The sequence below is a fragment of the Ylistrum balloti genome, unplaced genomic scaffold, assembly GCF_031769215.1.
Source record: "Ylistrum balloti isolate Yb309-2 unplaced genomic scaffold, AGI_CSIRO_Ybal_v1 Utg369900, whole genome shotgun sequence".
Lineage (NCBI taxonomy): Eukaryota > Metazoa > Mollusca > Bivalvia > Pectinida > Pectinidae > Ylistrum > Ylistrum balloti.
In genome coordinates this window covers 404,373-412,741 of record NW_026782028.1, presented here as the reverse complement: position 1 = coordinate 412,741, position 8,369 = coordinate 404,373, and positions in this window count along the sequence as shown.

Sequence of the window (8,369 nt, the reverse complement as noted above, 5' to 3'; positions counted from 1 at the left end):
AATTCCCATGTACATTTTCCGAATATCATCCTGGATAGCTGAAGCGCATAACATCCCATTAGCAAGGCAATCTCCTAACTGAATGTTTTTTGTTATTAAGAATGTAAATACGAATTTGAATAATGTCATTATTAATGAATTTAGCATTCGAAATTTGATAACCTTTTTATTTTGATTTATATAAGAAAACAATACTTACATATTACGAAACCAACTATAATTTCTGTAAAGCGGTGAAGGTTCATGACTGTCGGTAGGGTTATCACTATCAAGCTTGTTCCAATAGATGGTTTGATACCTTCAATAGCAAGGGACCCAATGAAACAGATGCGGTGATGCTCTGGTAACACGCTATGTAGATCTGACACTGCTTACTAAGGTAGAAACACTGCAGTTCTTACATATCACTTAGGACATAAATGACCATGGTCCATTTGATGTAAGTATACAATATACATTGAGTACATTGATCATTATGAGACCGAGTTGTGACAATATCACCTTCCTTCGTCTTTCTGTGTTGGCTGTTAAAGGTTAAACACCCAATAACGCTACTCCGCAGTAGGTCAAAACAGATGAAATGATATGACCTTAAACAATTGAATCATTTTGTTGACGCACAGAGCTTTTTATCAGTATCGATCTATTACACTATGAGAGCAGTTTAGCATAACTATATGAAAGTGCACTCTTTGAATACTGCTTGATATACGTGTCCATCAACAAAGGAAAATATGTCTCTCTTGAGAGATATTGAAAGGGGCGTACATTTCATTCTGAACATCGTCATTGACATATCATTAATATTTTAGTGTCGCGACAGTATGCTTTTTTAGACTCTACGGTAGTATAGATGTAGGGTTCATACTGACAGATTACAACAAATCCGGATATATTGATGTACGCGAAACGATGTAAAATGCATCACATGTTTGTGTTTCTATTTTCTCTGGGCTGGATGTTTGTGTGAACACATTATCATAAGTTAAAAAATGCAGAATTTTTAATAGTTTTTTTCACTTTTAAGACAATTCAACAAGCAAACGGCGAATGAATTCCCATCTGGGTTTTAACAAAATTGCATGTGCAAGGTAGCGAAAGAATTATCGTTCCGCCATCTTGGATCAAAATGGAAACGCTTCAGCAAACGAACCGGAAGAATAATCATCTGTAACGCTCATTTATGTCCTTGCAATAGCTAGGGCCAAAAAGAAAACGTGTCCTAGAATGAAGGACCACTGGTGATTTATAGTAACATCACATTGTGGTCTTATAACTTTGTTACGGTATTGTCCGTGAACACATAAGAGCTAACATATCACAAGCAGTTTTCTATTTTGACACTTGTTTAATTTTTGTCTTTTAGTATCACTAACTCTTAAATTGTATTAAAAGGTGATATTCACTTTTTGTACAATCTTTACAAAGACGCCGGAATGAAAATCATTATAATAAATTCATTGACAATACATTAATTATATTAGTCTTATATCAAAATTTTCACATTGAGTTTTGCTGGTTTCCTTCCTGTTTTCTGCTCCTACTCCACACTAACCATATCACATTCAGATGTTGTGGAAATTACGGTATTTCCGTGTGGTATTTTTCGTCCTCCTTAATAAAACATCTCAACTTTGACATTAGTTATCGTTTTGGTTTATGTTTTTTAAACAGAGGTGTAGATTTTCCTCAGCTAATATCTCCTTGAAAATACCTTGTATAAAAATTTCTCAAGGAATTTCAGGACATCCTAGTCGATGACTTCCTCCTGTTCCTTGAGAAAATTTTATATAAGCCGTTTTTGAGGAGATATCAGCTGAGGAAAATCTCGACTTAAGGAAATCTCAAGTTGAGATGTTTTATACAAGTGGAGCCTGGTAATGAAAAGCCAGGGAGTTTTATGATTTCCTCATGGAAATTTCTAACTTGATTTTACAGATTTTAAACCGTTTGTAATTAATTTTTGTATGTCTCAGTTGCAAGATAAATGGAATTAATTTAAAATGCTGGCTACAAATTACTTTACCAAAATGTACAACATTCTACCGAGTTGTATTTTTAAGCGTGATGATTTTAATTTCCCTATCATGGAATTTCCATTTCTGAATAGCCACAACCCTTCGTTCCCAACTGATGCTGTTTACATATTGCTGTTGATTCGTAACACAGGATTTAAAAAAGGGTTAATGAAAATTATGGGCAAGTTTTTATTTTTGCGATATGAAAGTTGACGTGTTTGCCTGTTGGTTCCGCAAATTACATGGCATGTATCATTGTTGAAGCAGAAGACACTTAATCTTCCGGAACACCTTGTCTTATTTTCCTTTTTAGGAGTCTCCGTGCAAATCTTGCTTTCGTTCATATTTTGCCCTGGTTTAAATACGAATATGAGTTTGGATTATGATCCATTTTTCTTTGGAAAAAACAGGCAACTGGTAATTGGTTTCCTTGCCACAGAAAATACACCTAAATGTGGGCGTCTTAGCCCACCTTCGAATGGGTCGTGCATGTTAAACATTTACATATACTCAACAAAAAACAAAGGTTAACATGTTTCCTTGGCGAATACATGTAAATAAGTGAAAACAAAATGACGTTTGTGCAATATTAGAAAATGGTAATGTTTTACATTACAAAATCCAAGGGCGTTACCAAAATCATTCAAGCGTGAAAGTCTGTATTAGCGAAAGAGCTGCACGAGGTTTTCTGCAACTAACTTGTATCTTCGCTTGAATTTCATAAACATTCAAACTGACAACTGTTCCTTAGATCCTTAGGACTTAGAAATCACTGAATCTTGCTATCTATTAACTTTATCATTATGCCCCGGCTGTCACAAGTACAGAGAGAAAGGGCTGTAGACATGATCCAGGCTGGGGAGTCTCGCCGTCGAGTTGCACGGCATTTTGGTTGCAGTGTTAAGATAATTTGCCCGTTGGTAAGTCGTTTAAACCAAACTGGGTCAACATCCGATCGTCCCCGAAGCGGCCGACCCCGTAAAACGACCGCCAGGGATGACCGTCGTATACGATTTATACACTTGCGCAATCGATTCGTAAACGCAGTAGAGACTACAAGTACATTGTTTGGGCGTCGTGTGTCTCACCCTAACAGTCCGCAACAGGTTGAGAGCCTACCAATTGAAAGCTCGGCGTCCCTACACTGGACCCAATTTGTTGCGACGTCACCGTAATAATCGGCGTAACTGGACCCGTGTTCACCGTCGTTGGGCCTTACGACAATGGAACAATGTTCTGTTTTCAGATGAGTCCAGGTTTTGTCTGCAACACGGTGACGGAAGGCGCAGAGTGTGGAGGCGACGAGGGGAGCGTTTTGCGAACTGCTGCGTCGCAGAACGGGACCGCTTTGGCGACGGAAGTGTAATGGTTTGTGGTGGTATTTGTGGGGGGACTCGTACCAGGCTTGTTGTGTTAAATGGCAATTTAACCGGCATTCGATATCGGGACGAAATTTTAAGACCAGTGGTTCTGCCATTCTTAAGACGCCATGGCGTTGGCGCCATTTTTCAACAGAATAACGCACCAGCGCACACCAGTCGCGTAGACAGAACTTCCTTGCAGCAGAATAACGTACAGGTGTTAGATTGGCCATCTAAATCACCTGATTTGTCACCGATTGAGCATGTCTGGGACGTTCTTGGGCGACGCGTGAGAGAACGTCAAAATCAGCCGTCAAACTTGCAGGAGCTGGCCCAAGCCTTGATCGCTGAATGGAACAACATCTCTCCTCGAATTATCCGCCGATCACGAGTTCCATGCGACTACGCTGCAATGCTGTTTACTTCGCAAACGGTGGCCATACTCGTTACTAATGGTGTTACCTTTGAAATTGACCCCAACGTCCTTTACAGTCGAATAAAATCAACTGAACGCAAAGTTTTATAATGAACCATGACTGCAGTTTTATTAGAATTGATCAATTACTTTATTCGTACATGATTGGTAAGGATTTATGAAGGGGTTAATTAATTAATCACAGAATTAAGTAGTGTTGCCTTTCTTTTTTTGTTTAGTATATACTGAAAAAGACCAGTTTTTGTGCATAGCTTGCAATGAACAATTTGCCGACGACGGCCTGATTCCACTTGATTAAATTTGACTGACAATTGGCAAACCTGTCATTGCAATACTTTAATGAGAGTTAAACAATGAATTACAAAGTGATATATCTCGGTCAGATGATACAACCCAAGGCCTTCCATTCAAACCCTTTAAATCATTTAGCTAATCGTCCGTTGGGCTTCGACATATTGCATGAAATGAAACTAATTTGATACGTCTGAGTTCTATTCACAAGATCGTGCAAGCGTCATGATCCATAACTGGTCATTTTGTAAGCTATTCAAGCTCGTAAAATGCTTTGATTGTGAACATGATGCCAGATGAATGCCAAAATTCTGTATGCAGAATCCTGCAGTATTGACATTGAGAAAGCACCCGTTGTTAAACACAAAACGTTCGATGTGCATTGCATAGAGCCAGTATTTTATGAGATAATGACATCCCGTGTTGTTTTTCTGACATCCCAATCCATTTCTCTATTGAAATGCGTATTGTCAAGTAATGTTTTCCCGATTTCTGTATACATTGGTCTAAAATCCAATAGATTATCATTTATTTACACTTCATTGTTGTTGTATTTGTCCGAAATTTGGCACTGATAACTGGTGCACCACATGAACGCGACACTATCATCTATGATACCTAGCTATATATATATAGATAGATACCAACTAAAATTATTTGAATACAATCATAAATCATTTTACTCATCATAATCATCATAAATTCTGATGCTATTTTTTATTCAAAACATTTCTAAGTATTTTCAACAACTGTGACATATGTTTTTATTCACACACAAATATATAAAAATAGGGAGAAAATTGATTTTATGTCGAAATCGAGAAAACAAGTCATCATGAATACCACTAAAGTGACAGAAATAAAATATGTTATTAATTACATGTCTGATTTATTGTTCTCGTGCCAGTTATAATATTGATTAAAATGCATGATTTTGTATATGTAGGCGGTTTCAAGGACCACCTGTAACTTGTCATGAGAACAAGTACCTTATATCACAATGTTAACATCAATATATTAATTGGTAAACCATTACTCTGATTAACAGATTGCATGATCAATTACATCGTGATCGTCTACATAAACGCTGTAGGTCTCCGAATCGACCTTTGGTCTGTTTATTCTTAAATGCTGATCGTATAAATAGGTTTTGACGTCCCACCTTTCGCCCATGAATATCCTTACTCTAGGAATTGCGTCCCTGTTTCTTGTAACCTGTGTCTAGGTCCACCATCAAAATTATTATATACTGCAATGTACTCCGAATTTAAGAGGATTTTAGTTCACCTAGCCATAAGGGCCCAGTGGGGTGATACCCCGTCGCCTGTCAACTTTTTTTAGCATAAATCGCTACTAGTAATGCATAACTGCAGATTTAAACCACAATTGGTCTGAAGCATCCCTGGGGAAAGCGAACCAAGTTTGTATATATGGTAAGTCTGGGGTCCTGGGGGTTCTGGTCCTCTCTAGTGTTTTAATTACTCTTTTAATCAATCAATTTCAGCAAACTAAACTAAATAGCGATAAAAGCCCTTTGGGCATCTTGTTGTGGTTTTTACTCTCGAAAACTGATGTATTTATATGGAAGTTATGAAAAAAGTAATTTTATTTCTAATGAATATTTTCGTGGTTTTCTCCATTGACAATCAAAAAATAAAAAAAAAAAAAAAAACGAAAACGGTAAAACCCTTAAAAAATTTTCATGATCACCCTGAAATAATTTCACCAGATATGCAATTGTATATCTTCTAATTTCTACAGCCATGCTAACTATTAGTCATAGCATGATGGTGAAGTTAATCCATGTGATCAATATATTGTACATCAGTTTTCCCTGGTCTCCTCTTTTCCCTTATAAATATGGACTAAATGTGGTGGATGACTAGTCTGATAGATGTTGTAAATAGTAATTATTGTATGACATTTCTTGCGGAAATAAAGCCCAACTGACCGCGTTTTATGAATAAAGAAATGTTTGCTAAATCAGAGTTCATAACACACACGGAATTACTTCACCAGTAGTATGCATGTAACGTTATTTATTTTCCGTATCTCAATTAAAAGAAATGTATTGGGAAGTGCAAGCAAATAGACTCTTCTACAACATTGTCAATATATTCTTTCATTTTAAATGAATTTTTTCCAGGATGGTGTTCTACTATTCATTAATACTTTACGGATACGTTTCATTGTGTATTATGGTCAAGGCCAAATATCACTACCAAAAGTATTATTATCTTTGTAAACAACAGAGAAACTTTTATTAATCTTAAATGTGAAATTCAATTTGTGAGTTGATGTTTGTACATATTAATTATTATCATAACTTGATGTTCATTATAACATTTTGGCATGGCTGGCAGCATGACATCGAAGATTGTTCTTAATGGGTTTTTTTCAAAAGGCAAAGTAATAATAAATAGCAGCAGTCACTAGGGAGAAATATGTTGGACTCAAACGTGGACTCAAACGTGACAGATTTGTCATTTGTTTGAGATAAAATCCCAGTATCTCGGGCAGTACTATATCAAATAACTAGATAGTAATGAAATACGTCCTTTCATCTAAAACATCCTTGTTATACGAGACTATGCTATTGATTGTTTGGTTTTTGTAATAAACAAAGGCCCAAAGGGCCAGCATCGCTTACCTTGTGTTCAATGATCCTCGAAAATAAAATCGATGTCTATCATAATACATTGACATCTACACCATTGGCATTCAAAGTGGATACATTCAATCAACTTTAATCGATTTCCACAACAGCCCCTTATACTTAACTCTACACATTGAAATCATTATCAGGGTTTAAAAAATTTCGACTCTGCGGCTTTGAATTTGGGTCAAGAGCTTCATCCTAGGAAGCTATCAGCAAGACACATGCTTCTGTGTTCTAAGGTTAGTCAAAAGAAGTCGTTGAAATTTCTAGTTATGCGCTCTTAATCCGGTTTTGCTCCGTTTCTTATTATTATAATTCTTATATTTCTTCCTCCCATGAGGTTTCTGACACGTTTCTCATAAACTACTGGAGTGAATTTTATAAAGTGTTCAGCCTTTGACAAAAAATTTAGATATCGTCCGATTTCCATGAAAATTAGTATCTAGGTGCGGTTTTACATCAAAAACACAATAGCGATATTCGTTTCTGATATTGATCTATATCATCAGGCAGCAGTAAACAGTTTTTCGCTGAGGCCATGGGAGATATTTTTGTTCATTAGATTACTTCATTATAAGGTTTTGGTTGAAATTTGAAAAACAAATTATTCCTAAATTTGGTCTTGTCATGTTGAAATTGACAATGTGGGGTTTTATGTATTTTTTCAGAAATATTTTAGCAATGTGTTGGAGATTACTATTTCGGCAGCAATATCTTTTCTAAACTTATTTCAAAATTGCATGTTTCCCTAGGTCACTGGTTCTCAAACTATTTCGTAATTTCGTAAGCCAATCACCTGTGGATGAATTATTTTCCGGAAATCAACAATCAATAAAAGATATCAAATTCATTTCAGTCCATTGAATAAACGATATTAGTAATCGTTGCACCAAAATCATCGAAAGATTAATATTTTGGTCACGTGATCAATAAAAATGACTAGAAACTGTAAAAGACCTTATAGACACTTATGGGACGCTTGCTTTGGCATTTTGCCAAGATGAATGATTATTTGCGAAGACAACTCGCTGCTTGCGATTTGAAAGAAAATTATGACAACAGTTTACCAGTAATTCCAAAATTGTGCTGTGGTATGAGGTATATAGTTTCGTGAAGTGTTCTGAATGCGATAATTCGAGAAGTACGGATGGAAAATTTGTATTACAGTTAAAGTGACAGGTATGTCCTCCCCACCCAGGAACTGACTTAATCATTTAATAAATATTTGAACCACGTGTGATCGACCTTTCCCATTAGAGAAACAAGGGGTGTCCAGGTTTGTCCGCAACTTCTGAAAAGAGTTGATGCATGAAGTCCAGGTAAACCCCTAGGTCCTGGAGTTGGATTTACCGATTTGTGGTGTAAAGCGGCAGACTGACGATAATGATACTTGTAATATACTACTACATGGACCAATAACCCTTGGGCCTAGTGTTTGACTTACTGTCTTACTCTGGGTCGTAAAGAGTAGATGCATGTAATCTAGGTAACCATAGGTCCTGGAGTTGGATCGGCCGATTTGGGGTGTACAACAGCAGGGTGAATGTTTAGTGCGATATGCCCAAATGCTGATGAATAAGGAGGCTGTCACCGAAGAGGGAACT